The sequence below is a fragment of the Nyctibius grandis genome, chromosome Z (assembly GCF_013368605.1).
Source record: "Nyctibius grandis isolate bNycGra1 chromosome Z, bNycGra1.pri, whole genome shotgun sequence".
NCBI lineage: Eukaryota > Metazoa > Chordata > Aves > Nyctibiiformes > Nyctibiidae > Nyctibius > Nyctibius grandis.
Genome location: NC_090695.1, coordinates 87,419,278 through 87,434,757, shown reverse-complemented (window position 1 = coordinate 87,434,757; position 15,480 = coordinate 87,419,278).

Here is a 15,480-nt window from a genome sequence, read left to right as displayed (position 1 = left end):
CTCAACTTTTCTAAATCTGCTCAGTAATACTCCTCATTCAAGTAGGACACTACTTAAATCTAGTGTATTACCTATTAACTGTATCTTAAGTGTTCAAAGTCCCTCTCATATGAAAGACATACTGACCACTGAAATGGCCCTGCAGTGAACTGTACATCAGAAAGATACAGAGACATTAATTTCTTCAGTTCTTCCTTACTCTTTCTAGGAACAGTTCATGTAGACATGATAAAGCTAAGGTATCTTTTCCAATGAATCTGTTCTAGAAAAATAGCTTTTTTCTTAGCTTAATGGATTCATTCTTTAATCTTTCAACTCTTGACCTCCATTCAGATTTACATATTCTTAACTGGTGCAAAGAGCATCTGGATGCAGTAGGTAGTGGGGGGTTAATGGATAATCCCAAAAGCTTGTGTTTAGGTTGCAGTATGCAATTAGAGGGAAAAAGAAAACCCACGTCAACTTGTTTGCTTGAAACTTATATAGAACTAGACAGATTCGAATAACATGTTACATCAGGTTTTATCATTATGTCATCTTCATGTTGTTTTTGATGACAACCAGTACTGGGCAAATCCTATAAGAAGCTGAGATGCCCCTAGAAGATGCTATGACAACGGGAGCTCTCTGAAGCATGATGTTCGGTCCTGTAAGCTATAAAAGCCAGAATCTCAAGTGACTGTATCATAACAATGTCACTTTTATACAGCTTAATCTCTGCTATATAATTAAACTAGTACATAAGTTGTAAAATAATTAAAAATGAGCCACAATGAAGTCTGCTATAAATATTTGTGCTTCAGTGCTAATTGCTTCCATAAATACTGCACACCAGCTTCTCCTTTGTGTAAGTCCAGTAAATACATATAGTTGCACTAGGGATAAATTATACTTAACTACCTTTGCATGGTCAAACAAAACTTTATTGCTGTGGAGTGATTAAAAATGGTTTAATGTCCATCGTTGCTGTCTTGTAGCAAACAGGAACAGAGTCGATGCAGTATAGGTATAAATGTGGTTACACCAACACTGCAAAACTCTTGTCCAGATATCATTCAGGAGGAAGTTCTTGAGCTTTGGCACTTAAAAAATAAATAAAAGAAAAAAGAAGGTAAAGGCAACTTCAAAGGAATAAAACCCAAGATAACTAGAGCTTTGTAACTTTCACTGGATGCAGACCAAATCAGCAGTGAGCTTTATTTTGTTTTCAAGTCTCATTCCCAAATTGACATTTGGACAGCTGCTTGCTTTGCCAAGGACAGATCTCGTTTCAGAGTTTAAGCCAAGCAGGAAACAGCTCTTCCTGTCTTCTGGCTTTTGTGGGCTTTGCCCCACTCCCCAGGGGGTCCCTTCCAGCACATGGGGAACACTGTCCTCATCACTAGAGCTAACAGAATAATTCATAGTAAATGAATTTATTGATTAGTAGTAATTTTTCCTGAACTTTTCAAATTGTGAAAGTATCACTTAATGAGTTCAAAGAGGAGCCAAGGCTTTGGAAGTAATCAGCTTCTTCATTTGAAGCCTCAATATGAGGTTTCTCTCATCATAGCTCTGGAGAGCAGAAAGTAACAAACTTTGGCTTCACCTTTTCACATGCATAAAAATCTACTCTGCTCCTGCTCCAGGCAGCCCTTGGCATTTTCCATCCCACTTTGAACTGAGCAAAAATCTTTCACTCAAATTTTTCCCTTAATTTTGATTTTGGTGAAAACATGAGGGTGTTATATTGTAAAATGCCTTTTTTCTCCACCCTGGAGGGGTGTGGGGGGGGGGGGGAAGCAAAGAAAAAAGAAAAAAAAGAAGAAAGGAAGATATAATTTTTGCTATGTTTTGAGGAGGAGAGCTCAGAAAGAGAGGTCTAAAATAATTTGCTTACCTGTGGAAGTGCTATTCTATTAGAATACTAAAAAGCCTACTGTTAGAATAAATACAGTAATGCATCCCCTCATGCAGCAGTGCCCAGCTCTCTAGCCAAGATCAGACTTGTCTATACTCTAGTAATGAGACTACTCAAACCCATGAGATTCATACTTCTCTTAACTAATAATTAAGTAATTCGGCTCCAGTCCTGATAGATGTATGGACCCAAGCCTGCACCCCTAAGTGGAATGAGGAATGGCTAAAACATCTAGCAGAGTGACCTGAAATATCGACGTCACCTCAAACGACATGCTAAGACCATGGCAGGCCCATGGGGAAGTCCATCCCTGTCTTGGAGATGGGCATGGACTTCATGAGATGAAACTCGCATCTTAGTTGAAACTCCCAGGGTCACTAACCTGGGCTCCAAATACAACCTCAGGAGTGTCTCAGAAAACCATGCCTGAGTGCACTCGTTAAAGTCACTCAGATATATATATGTGCACACACACACATATATATACACACACACATATCAGCAGGGATAACTTCTCAGCTAGGACTGTTCTGTTGACAGCAATGGAATTGTCTTGTTTTACATGAGCTTAGACTTCGGTTTGCACTTTTACTGCTACAAGGGAAGAGAACTAGATCTTCGAATAAGTCTGCCTTTACCAAATTTCAGTCTAAGTTTCTTTAGATGATGAATAAAACTGAGTTGACAGTGTTTCCTTCACTGCTTGAATTTCCTACTTGCTTTTTGTGATCTGCAATACTTCCTAGTGGCCTTATGGCACTGCCATAGAGAACCATTGTAGAAAATCCACCAGTAAGGAAAATAGGGTAAGATAAGCAAGGAAAGCCACAATTACAGGTTCATGTACATGACCGACTGCAGGTTCTGTAACGTTAACCAGCCCGGTTAATCAAATTCAGTATCGACTGTTCTTTATCACGTATCACACTATCCCTTTGCCATTGACAAAAGACTGTTCACTAAAAGGATGCTGAAAGCAATTAACTTCTAACTTCTGCTGTGACTGTGTTCTACCACAAATTTAGAACTGTCCCTCTTTTATACTGTTCCATTGAAGAGCAAAACAAAAACAGATCCTTTTTTTCAGGGATCAAATAAAAATTTCATGTTAGTTCGCATTTTTCTATTTATTTAACTTGATCTAACATTTTGAAGTTGTATTTCAGTCAAACTCAGATTTAACACTGTCACATTTATATCACCTTATAACTAGTCTGAGAGCAACAACGTGTATATAATAAAAATATTTGACAATCTGCCATAAAGAAGAGGTGGTAAGAGTAATGTCAGTCAGCAGTATAGTGACAGAAGCAATAAATCTGACTGAATTGAACACTTCAGTTGCAGTTACATTATTTTTTACAATTATGGAGAAATCTAGACTTTCTCTCTTACCCAAAACTTAAGATGAGTGGAGTGGTATCTCGTTTTCTCCACTCCCAGCAAAGAATGTTTTCACTTCACCTTTACTCAATAATTGCGACATTAAATGAGCCATGAAAAAAGCTGAGCTAAATGCTTACACCTCAGGAGGATTTTAGCAATAACTGCATCTATTGACCTAACTGTACAGATTTATTTCTCTACAAATCTTTAGGCTCTGCTTTCTCTCTCACTTTGGGACGATTCAGCACTGGCTGAGTCTTCCACCGGTGCCTTGCACACTGATGTCTAAAGCATGGAAAACAGAAAGCAAGACAGAATCACAGAATCAACCAGGTTGGAAGAGACCTCAGGGATCATCGAGTCCAACCATTGCCCTGACACCACCATGTCAACTAGACCATGGCACTAAGTGCCATGTCCAGTCTTTTCTTAAACGCATCCAGAGATGGTGACTCCACCACCTCCCTGGGCAGCCCATTCCAATGTCTAATAACCCTTTCTGAAAAGAAATTCTTCCTGATGTCCAACCTGAACCTCCCCTGGCGAAGCTTGAGGCTGTGTCCTCTTGTCCTATTGCTAGTTGCCCGGGAGAAGAGGCCAACTTCCACTTCACTACAACCTCCCTTCAGGTAGTTGTAGACTGCAATAAGGTCACCTCTGAGCCTCCTCTTCTCCAGGCTAAACAACCCCAGCTCCCTCAGCCATTCCTCATAGGTCATACCCTCCAGACCCTTCACCAGCTTGGTCGCCCTCCTCTGGACTCGCTCCAACACCTCAACATCTTTCTTGAAGTGCGGGGCCCAGAACTGGACACAGGATTCAAGATGCGGCCTCACCAGTGCCAAGTAGAGAGGGACGATCTCTTCCCTAGACCGGCTGGCTACGCTATTCCTAATAGAGGCCAGGATGCCATTGGCCTTCTTGGCCACCTGGGCACACTGCTGGCTCATGTTTAGCCGGCTGTCGATCAGCACCCCCAGGTCTCTTTCTGCTGGGCCGCTTTCTAACCACTCTTCCCCCAGCCTGTAGCGCTGCATGGGGTTGTTGTGGCCGAAGTGTAAGACCTCCGAATGTGTCAGGAATTTGGCAGTAATGAAGAATATGAGGTTAGAGTTTCAAGAGGGTTCAGATTACACTTTAAAGTAAACCCATCACGTGCTGAATTTCTCTGAAATGCTGGTTTAGAGAAAAGCTTATGCCAGAGGTATACAAAGCAACTATCATGCAGATATGGTGAGCTGTAAGACTCGTGTATTATTATTTATGATTCTATATGGATATGTGATACATCACCCACAAAATTCTGGCTGTTAATTCCTTCACTAAGCATGAGAAGTGTTAGGGTATTGGAAGATCAGAGGACGCTTAAGGTACACAGACCTCATTCACATTCCACAGATGGGATCACCACAGAAAATGAGCAGATTGTGAATTTGGGGTGAACCCACCCCTTATCCCAAGACTAGAGTTTAGCCAGTAAAACAGGGCATGTTTGTCACTGTTCTCCTTTAAATACCTATCTTGCAGGTATACCATTGTAAAATTATATTTTGCTTTAAGTTTTCTTTTGTCAGGAAAACCCATCAGAAATTAATAAGGGCAAGGCATTATTTTTGCTGAGGGAAAGGTCGATATCCAGGGAAAACAAGCGAAATTTAGGCAATCAAGCAACTTTTCGTAAAACCTGAATCTGTTGCAAACACAACAGTTTTTGTCTCTAGAGAACTATTTTTCCATAAAGTACAGAAATAAGTATTCTCAATTACTTTTCTGAAATAGGCACATTTTATTTACTGGTGGATGCTTCATTCCTCTTTCCAGCTGCAAATCTTCTGCAAGACACTGGGACAAGTGTAGCCCTACCATCACTCTTGTGATTTCAACAAGAGGCTAAATGAGCCCATTATGAATACCATATGCTTGCCAAACCATTTACACTTGTTTACTAAGGTACATAGTGACTTACTACATCTCAAGAGAAAATTACCACTCACTACTTTATGCATCAGATTATAGCTAAATTATTGTTCTCATAGTTCAAGTCTCATGTATTATTCAAATTCCAACTAGTGCATTAACTCTGCCACTCATCCAAGATTACAGCTAAAAATAGATAGTACATGTCCTACTTCAGAATATGTTTAACGTTACTACCAACAACATCTCAGATTTCACGTGTGCTCAGATTTCACATCTTCGACCTTCACGAGAATCTGAAGAGTGAAAGTCAGTAGCATATAATTGTGATGAGAGTAAATGAAAGCCTGTAGCTTCTGGCCACATTGTACCAGCTGGCATGTGCAGTTTTGCATGTTTACAGTGGAGGAGGTAGTTATATTTATTTGGGTTGTTTGTTTTTGACTGCTTAGGAATGCTATAGCACATGGACAGGAATAACCATGTTCCACAAGTAGCCAGATAAAAATTAGAACTGTGTATTTAAAATGTTCCCAGATTCGCAGTGAGAAATTGCATTTGAACTTCAGTATCCATCCTTTATCCTTGATCTGCCTGAAAAAGGCTTACTTCAGGTACTGTGAGTCTACATAAAAAGAGCTAAGGGAATATTAACCTTTCTTCCTCTTGAAAACAGTCAATAAAGTTGGCAAGTATTCCTTTGTCCTATAATATACCCGCACATTTGCCTTCCTCCTCACCTGTTTCCTCCTGTTCTCTTCGCTCAAATCAGCACTGAAGAGTTAATAGCTGGAGAGATTCCAGCCCCAAATAGGAATACTCTTGTGAGAAGAGATGGTCCTCATCTGATTTATACCATTTCTGATGGAAGAATTCCTCTACACAATATACACCAGGCCATGCAGTATAAAGCTAGCTCTACTCACATTCCAGGCTAAATTCTAACATCAATATCATCTAAATAGAGCTCAAACCAACACATGAACAGAGACAGGCAAAGCACCCAAATGGATATCATTCCCAACCACTTACTTCTGAAAGAACAAATTTTCCTAACTCTTTGCTTTTTCTACTAGTTCCTTCAAATTACAGCTCAGTTTTTGTCACACATGCAATTTCTTTTTGACATATAGTGCACTTCAGAAATAGAGCCATTTTATAATTTAAAATATAGTTCTTTTTATTCCCTATTGAAAGACTTTTGTCTTAGGCTTGCTCTAGTCTAAGACTTAAATTGGACGTACGTAAATGACCTGCAGTAGGACCAAAGTGTCCTAAATTGGCTTTATATAAGTAAGAATTAAGCCTAGAGTGTTTAAAATAAATGCTCATCCAGACACAGATTTAGTAAGAAATGGTTCTACATTCATTAATCAACCTATTCAGCTTCCAGTTTAGACACATTATTAGAGGTGCTCTTCTGAAGATGGAATTGGCCTGTGATCTGTTTATAATCCCTTTTAGGGTTCTTTTGTGTTCATTTTCCTTTTTCATTCTACTTCCCCAGTATTCTGAAAATGTAGGGGCTAGAATTAACAAGGACTGTCCCACAGTGCTTCAAAAGATTCCAAAGCCAATAGCTCCTGCCAAGGTTAAAGATGAAAAGTGAAAACAACTGCATTGTATTTTCACCTTCAGAGGCCTTTTTTGCGTGACTGATTTGCTGTAGTTCCCCACTGTATAGCAAAGTACGTGCTGCATTCTTATATAAAACTCAGGCTTTGTAATCTGTAATAGCTACACTGTTTAAACCACTGTTTAGGTAACAGAGACATGAAAGAGAGAAGTAGTGTATATAATATTAGTGTTGCCTTCAATTGTCTATTTAAATAGAAAACTCAGTTAATTGAGCACTTTTTTAAATAATATAAGCCATCTGTACTTTAAGGCTATGTATATTGCAGAAATGTGTCTACATAATCTTTCTGCAATATGGTATCACACACATTTCTTCTACTGGCAGGGGGAGGATTTCTTTTGTCCATTTTATCTCATATGGTATGTATCTTGCATACTTCATGATGAATAAATTAAGGAGGTCACTGCCCGAACCAAGACTTACTTATGGCCAAGAGCAAATCCATTCTTGCTTGTGATGAGCAAAGAAGGAGGTTATTATAATTTGTTGCAAAAGACAATTGCACCACAGAGTTTCCAACATGAAAACCTCTTCAAATTTTGTGATGCCACTCAGATGCAGCCTTTGTCTGGCTGTTGCTTCCCTAGAATCTTGTTCTATCTCTGGTAGAGGGTTTCCCTAGCTTACAGAAATGCGTAGCAGTAGAGCAAAGACCTAGTTTAAATTGGGGTTTATTGAATAATAAAAACTGATTCTCTAACTCTTGACAAGTAACATCGTCAAAGAGCTGGAGAAGGAGAATTGAGAGCTGTGGTTGACATTTATTTCTCTGTATAAAGCCTCACACACCAGTTCTTGATGTGAACTGTAATCTATGCAGTAATACCCTTTGCATAAAAGATGTTGAGACAGGTTGACATGCACAAAGAATTATTTGCACAGTCTATAACTCATAGCATACATCAACTCTGTCAGTAAAAGTTACTTTGGGGAAAAATAAAAACAAACGAAAGGGAAAACTTCAAAGAATTATAGAATACCAGGTTGGAAGGGACATCAAGGATCATCTGGTCCAACTTTTCTTAGCAAAGAAAACTTGCCAGTGGCCAGCCAGAAAAATAAAAGCAATGTGATCTCCAGAATAATGTCCTGTCCTGAGCATCCTCTGCAGTGCAGCAGGTGGGTCCTCCATAAGGCTTTTCCCATAGTAAGTATATCACTTCACTTGGGACCCAGTCAAGCACCCACCCTTCTGTTGTTGCTGTTAGCATTGAACGAAGCGTGCTTTGCTCAGGGGCTGGTGCTACGTGATAACTTCTTGCCCAGCTTTGTGCAGGCATTTTATTGGGTAATGTAAATAAAAAGCTACAATCAAGGTGTGGGGAAAAGAGGGAAGATGGGGAGTGTCTATATACCAATAATGCTGTGTGCATTTAGACATATTTGCAACTTTTAAAACAAAGGGGCCTCCTTTAAGCCCTTTTAGATCTTTCTCCAGGAGTGCTCACTAGTAAAAGTGGAAACTTAAACATTTTATTTCTGATACAGTTTGGTTACCCTTGTCAATACTTAATCCAGGGGGTATTTGAGTGGGTGGTGTTTATTGTTTTGTTTTGATTTTTCTGAGAAAGATTCTGGCAAAAAAAGTCTGGCAAAAATCAAAGTTATTTCTAAGCAGGACAAAGGGTTATTTAAAAGAAATTACTGTATGTGAAGTAGGAATCACTATCAATACTGTAATAACTCTTCTAAAAGGAACTAGATGCTTTTGACATCTATGCTCACTGCTAGTATTGCAGGTATCATAACTTCATATTTTGGCTACACTGAAATCAGGGTAACTTGTTTGGTGGAGTAACTTGGACTTCTTGGTGCAAATTAACAGGCTTACACTGATTTCAGTGGAGCTATACTGACAAATGCATCTTAGATAGTGTCACAGAAGCAGGAAAAAAAAGTGCTAACCTTGATTAATGCTGCCTGGAATCTCCAGAGTCCAGAAGCCTTCAGTATCTCCAGCCTGTCCTCGAAAATCCATTTTTTCTTGTTTTGTAGATCTATAAATAAAAAAGTGGAAGTTTTTAATAAATATCTCATAGTTTAAGTGTTCCACCACCTTAAAAGGTCTAAGTGTATCAAAGAAATTAGCAAGGAGCAGCTGCTCTTGCACCAGTGAGAAACACAAGAGCTCTTAGCAGCATTTTCCCCTTTTCAGGACAGACAAGCAAACTAACCGATAAATACATTAGAAATTAATTGTAGAATTCATCATGTAGGAAGCAAGGCCTTCAAAGCAGTATCTTGCACAGATAAGGCTAGAGCACTTAGTAGGCCTTTAAATACCACTAATGAAACGGCTGACTGCCAAGGGGCAGAGAGGGCTCCCTCACGCCAGCTGTTGAGAAATAACTTGAAGACCCATATACAACCTAAAGCTTTGCTTTCATCTGCTGCTCCACTGCCTATTTTATTGGCATCACGCTCTGAAATTCCATTACACTTGTTGTCTGCTCTGAAATGTGACCAAGGATAAACACTTCAAATGTTTGAAATAAAAATCTACTTTGCAGTTCATCTCCTCAGTCACTCAGAACAAGTCTGAACAGAAACGTTTCCAAGAAACAGGCACAATGTGAGGAGCAGTAGCTGTGGAGGACAGCCAGCTCTATATGTCAAATACAGTCAGGAATAAAATCCTGCCTCTAGCTCTCACCCTGCGTGCAGTGTTCAGACACCAGCTAAAACTCCAGATCCATGTGATTTGCCTGTATGTTTTCTACCGTTCACGAGACACAGTGGCATGGTAAAGTGCAACTCATAGGTTCTCTCATTTTCTATATGGGAACTGGATGAGAAAAAAATAATATTTTTCTGTGTCCCAAAAGGCTGACCTTGACATAGAAGAATGAATGTGGTATAAGAAATACAGCTAAGTATAAACACATATCTGTCTGGGAACTGTACAGTTATAGACCAAGTCACAGTCACTGTCAGTATATGAAAATAAGAGAGGCCTTCTGTTACCAAAAACACAAGGGGACTATAGCTCTTGAGTATCCGTTCCTGTTCTCAATGAATGAATGCTGGTCTGTGCAATGAAATGCTTCTGCCTTTTATCCCAAACCACATGAAAGATGGGTTTGGAACAAATCAAACAATGCCAAGCAGCTCATGTGTACAAAAGACAAATAAATAAGGTGGTAAAGAAGTATATTCACTCTTGCAGAATTGCTCACACGAGTAAAGTTCACTGTACTTCAAGGGTTCGTATAATTTGTACTCCCAGTTGTAGCCCATTCGTCTTCAAAACATATAGCAATGTATATTGACATATTGAAGGATCTAGTAGGATTATACCAGTGGGATTTATTTTAGACTTCCTCACCCACTTGTCTACTGACTGTCTTTATGGCCAATTGAATGAAACTGGCACATTTCCAACACTATCCGATCTGGGTCAAATGCCTACCTAAGGAAATGACTAGCACCCTGGAACTGCCTACTTCTTCCTCAGTTAAAAAGGGTATCTAGCTTAGAGAAAATTAACTGAGACAAATCCCTTTCCAGCTGACTCAGAGCACAAGCTTCATCAGAAGTCAATGGACTATGTCATCACTCAATTACTTGATTTTTTAAAAAAAAATTCTCCAAGGGAAACGCAGGAGACCACGATGCCCATGTTCTAGCTAAGGGGTCACTGGTAGAAAGAGATACTGGAACCAGTAGCTGTCATTTCAGGAGATATGACCCAGTGCCAGCTTTTCGCAGAATTTCATAATGGGCTCTGGAAGACAGGAGGGGACAATCTGTAGTCACTATGATATATTTACTCAGTTCCAAGTCATTGGATGAAAGCCCAATGTCATTACCAAGTCATTGGACAAAAGGAGGTTTGCCTCACCACCACAGCAACCACCAAGAGCAACCACATTGTCTCTAATGTAAGTAGAGATAATCAAGCCCAGGAACTAGTGCTAACTTTCAAGATTTTTTTTTTCTATTTAAGATGCAGAAAGTTTCTTTCGCAGTGAAAGCGTAACTCCACATTCACAGTGACGCAGTATCTACTGTATTGCCTTTGCCACATAAAAACGTATAAATGTTAGCACTGTGCTGAAGTCCTGATTTTTAGAATTCAGTACAAGATTTACCGGTCCAAGACCGGCAGATGTTAAAAAAATATTTTGCATAAAATATGTCCGTATTCAATTCTTCCTCTACAACCCAAAATATATATTACAGATTTTATCACATCCTTAAAGTAGTACCACAAAATTTTATATCTGGTTCCAGTAACATTTTAAAAGACTTTTTACTAGTATGGTAAATAATTGAAAGCTGTGCTTTTTATAAGGCTTTTTGCAGTCTTTATTATCGCAGTTATTTACCATTTAAAGTTCAAAACAACAATATACGAAGCAGTTGAAGTCCCATGGCATTCATAATAATTAGTCCACAACTGAGCCACTGGTTCACCTGGGTGGCAATGTTTAACTGGGAGGCAGAGGATGCGTAAGGAACAGAAACCCCAGGTATCGAAGGGTCAATTATATAAAGTGCAAGTAAATAAAAATTGCTGCTCTGTGTTTTTCCACAGTTTATACACTTCTATAACATATTGCCTGTTTCTCGAGTTTTAGCACTGCTCATTTCCAGAGTTGCAGACACTTCTATAAACTTTGGCTTATTTGATGTTCAAATTCACTTTATATTGCACATACCTCTTCCAAAACATATTAGTGCAGTCAGTCTGCAAAGCAGTTGTCACCTCAGCATCTCTGTGCTGCATCCAACCAAATGTTCTGCATGATTTGCTGACACTGAGCCAGATTTCCTGGCTCTGCTTTCCACATCATAGGCAGCTTTGCAAAAATTAACTTCTTTTTTGGCAAATATCTATAGTCCTGTTTCTGAACAAGCACTTTTTGAAAGCTGAAACTGTAGAAGAGAGGCTTCTTCCTTTCCCCATCCTGGAAGCTGTCCCATTGCCTCTGACTGCCCTGCAGCCAGGAGCAAGTGAGGAAGAGGCAGCCCATTACCTGCTGTGCTCATGCACTGGCATCATATGGAAAAGAAAGTCATAAAACAGCAAATACATACATCTGTTATCCAGTTTCAACTATATTACTTACAAGGTTTGTGAAGAGCTCTCACTAGCCTTACATACCACCAAATATGAAGAGGAAAATGCTGATCTTTAAGTGCCAGCCTGATCGCTTCTCTGACTGCTATTGTGCTTCAAGTATTGACTGTGCACATTGCGGTGGCCCTCTGCCTACAGGAGCTACCAGCAACCCAGGAAATGTTATTGCCACTGTCCTTCTCTGCAACACCTCCTCAGTGCTTTTAACACCACCATTTGTAGACAAACTTCCCATCCTTACTCTTCATACAGTTGCCCTGTCCCAGGCCACCATCCCTGCCCTGCCTGTGAGGATGGCAGGATTGCCCGGACACAGGTCAGCTTCTCAACAGCAGAAGCAGAGCATGGGAACATGAGGAAACTAAAACAATTCAATGCCAATCCTAGTATAGCCTTCCAGCTGAAGTTACCAGTGGTTCCCTTCAATTAGAGGATTTTAAGTTCAATTTAAAACACTCTTAACCTTTTTTGTGTGGACCTTTGCTGAGATTTCATGGTAACCTGGATCTTCATGATAGACCAGAGTACGTAGACACCTATGCCAGCTCTGCTTTCAAGGTCACTCACATGTGACATATTAACTTCTGAAACTGAAGCCTGGATTTGATTTTCACAACTCTGTATGCATGGGATTCAAGGACGAAAAACAGGTTCTTACTGCAGCATTTACATATTGGCTGGTGCATTTACTTACTGCATTGTAAAAGGCAAACTACATAACTCCTAAACTTGGAGCAGGAAATGATTATTGCAAATAGCTTATGTTACTTGTGTCAAAAAAAAATAGTTATTGCAAATAGCTTACATTACTTGTGTCAAAATAAAAAAAAAAAAAGTGCTACAGTGAAAGGTTATCAGAACTTCCTTATCTCTGCTGTATGTCTTATTCAGTAATTTGAAAGTGTTTTTTTCCTCCACTCCCTCCCCATTATTGCAAGTTAGGAAAAAACAACAACTAGTATCAGGTATGCTACGTTTAATACACTTCTGCATGTTATGGCACCTATATTATATACAGTGCTTAATTTGTGAGTATCAGTCAGTTGGATGCCCTGCTACAGAGATTGTCACCTACTAAGTACATAGCCCAACTAAACACATGGTATGCAGAGTGCAATAAGCCTGAGCCCTCTGCAAGGGCTGGAATGGCACTCTTCCACTAACCCTGCTCGAAGAACCTGAAGATCTGCATCTCCTGCAGTAAGTCAACAGCCAGAAATGAACTTTCTTCCCCACACAGTCTGTTGCCATCATTTTCAGCAGGCAGGTGTGGGCCGTCTTGGCCATATGTTTTTCTTATGAAGATAAATGTGAATAATGTTGATTCTGGAATTCCCAATTAAAAAAAAAAAAAAGTTGAGCACAGGCTTACTTTGGCATGATTATGTTAAGAATGCAGAGGCTTGATCTGATATTAAAAAAAAAAAAGTCTAGAGGCCTTTAAGAGCTGAGCTCCCATTATTTTTCCAACTTCCAAACAAATGTAACAGCTTTTGACTTCTTTGAAAAATTAAAAAAAAATCTGCAATTATTGCTCATCAGAGGGTGGCTGGCAACACTATGATTTTGCATGATCATCTGAATTTAAGATTTCATAATTTGAATTTCTACCCAGATGTATACCTCAAATTAAATCTGTTAATAGACACACCAAATGCCTAATAGCAATTCCATCTGCTTTTATAGATGGACAGGTGACACTAACCTCCTAATGTTGTAAATGCTCTGAGTAAATGAAATATGAAATATAAATCGCATTTTTAAGTTTTTATCTAGATATATTCTTTTCAAGTTAAAAATGGGGATGCTACAGTCCTATCAGATCTTATTGCAGAAAGCGAGACAAAAATCTAACACTCTAGAAATGCTAGATGTAAAAAATAACAATAATAAGGTACAGATTAAATCCCATTGATTTTTATAGAAGTTGTTTTTTGTTGGGTTGGGATTTTTATCTATGTAACTGCTCCCAGTGGGAGTTGGAAAATCCTGGCTTGATAAAAATGGCGTGTTCTTTTTATTTATCATAAGAACTCTTGGGAAGAAGGATCATGCAATCAGCTTTTTGACGTTCTCCACTGCTTCTGAAAACAACTGCCATAGGCAATTCTATCAAAACCAGAATTTTTTAGTTTCTGTAGGAAACAGAACTGCTCCCTTCAGACTGAATGATTTGACTTGCGTTAGTAAGCCTCAAAGTATTATACATCCAGAAGATCGAGTGAAAGGTATGACAAATGTTTGTGCAGCCAGCCCATCCCAACTCCAATAGCAGCTGCAGGTGTAATACTGTAATAACGCAGACTATACAGACCAAGTTCAAGGTGCATTAGTGCTTATATTCCTCAGATTAGTAAAGATACCTGGAATTATTTTGATTTGATTATACAGAAAAAACAAAAGAAATCATCAATTATTCTAAAACCTAAATTATTCTCCTCCCTCAAGAATTGTCCACAGAACCTTTCTGACACAATTCTGAACTATATGCATTAGTTAAACCCAACACTCAAGCAAAGGAAGAAGGATCAACCCAGGAACGGGATTCCAAATTCCTAATATCAGCATTCGGTTCTTGCTACACATACCCCCTCACCCCTCCACTAACGCAATCAGCTGTTTAACGCAGTATCTTTACCCTTACCTCTTCTAACCTCCAGCTCAGTCAATGGCCATGGCCAAGGTAATAGCCATGATACACCCACCTGCCCTGCTCTTACAGGCCCAGCTGTTACTGGTGTGAACATGCATTATCTGTAAACACTGAGGTCTCAGACAAAAGTATCTAGTCATTGGAGTGATATTCTTTATTCATCAAATAATAGATAGAGCTCCCAGCCAACAAATGTACTACCAGTTTACATATCTAAAATTCTTCATAGCCAGGTATTTGCAAGTTTTTTCTGCTGTTCTCATTTTAGGGTAGAAAGATAAATTGAGATTTACTATTACTCATCATTTACAGGGAACAATCCTTGAAAATAAATAAAAGATTAAATCATTTTATTTCCTTAAGGTGAAAATATAGGATATGTTAGCTTTTAAGCCTTTCTTGAAAGCATTAAACAAGTTGAAGAGTGTTTTGTGTTCACTTTCTGAAGAGGGAAAATTCTTGCCCTCAGCATTTTACTGTCTCTAGGAGAAGCTAAAATTATTTATGAAACAGCACTGAGATCACCTTTACAGACCCCAACACAGCGTAAACAGGTTCATTTATAAAGCACTGACATGGTAATACTCAGTTCCATGCTAGAAATATTAGGGGAAAATGTGCACAGTCAGCCCATGGCTGTTGGTATGTTGCCAGTCTGGCCACAAGAACTGAAATGAGATGGTCATTTAGCTTCTGAGCTAACAGCTTTGATGGTTATCGCTGTCACGGTGTGCTAAATTTACTGATCTGTGCGGTAAACTGGTTTTAATGTGCAGGTTGAATCCTTCACTTGAGAATCGATTCCGCTCTAACCTGGAAATAAAAGACAATGTTTCATTTTGTTCTTTTGCTGAAACCATCTAGGGTTTATTATTTAAAGATGACACTGAAGAATACACTGG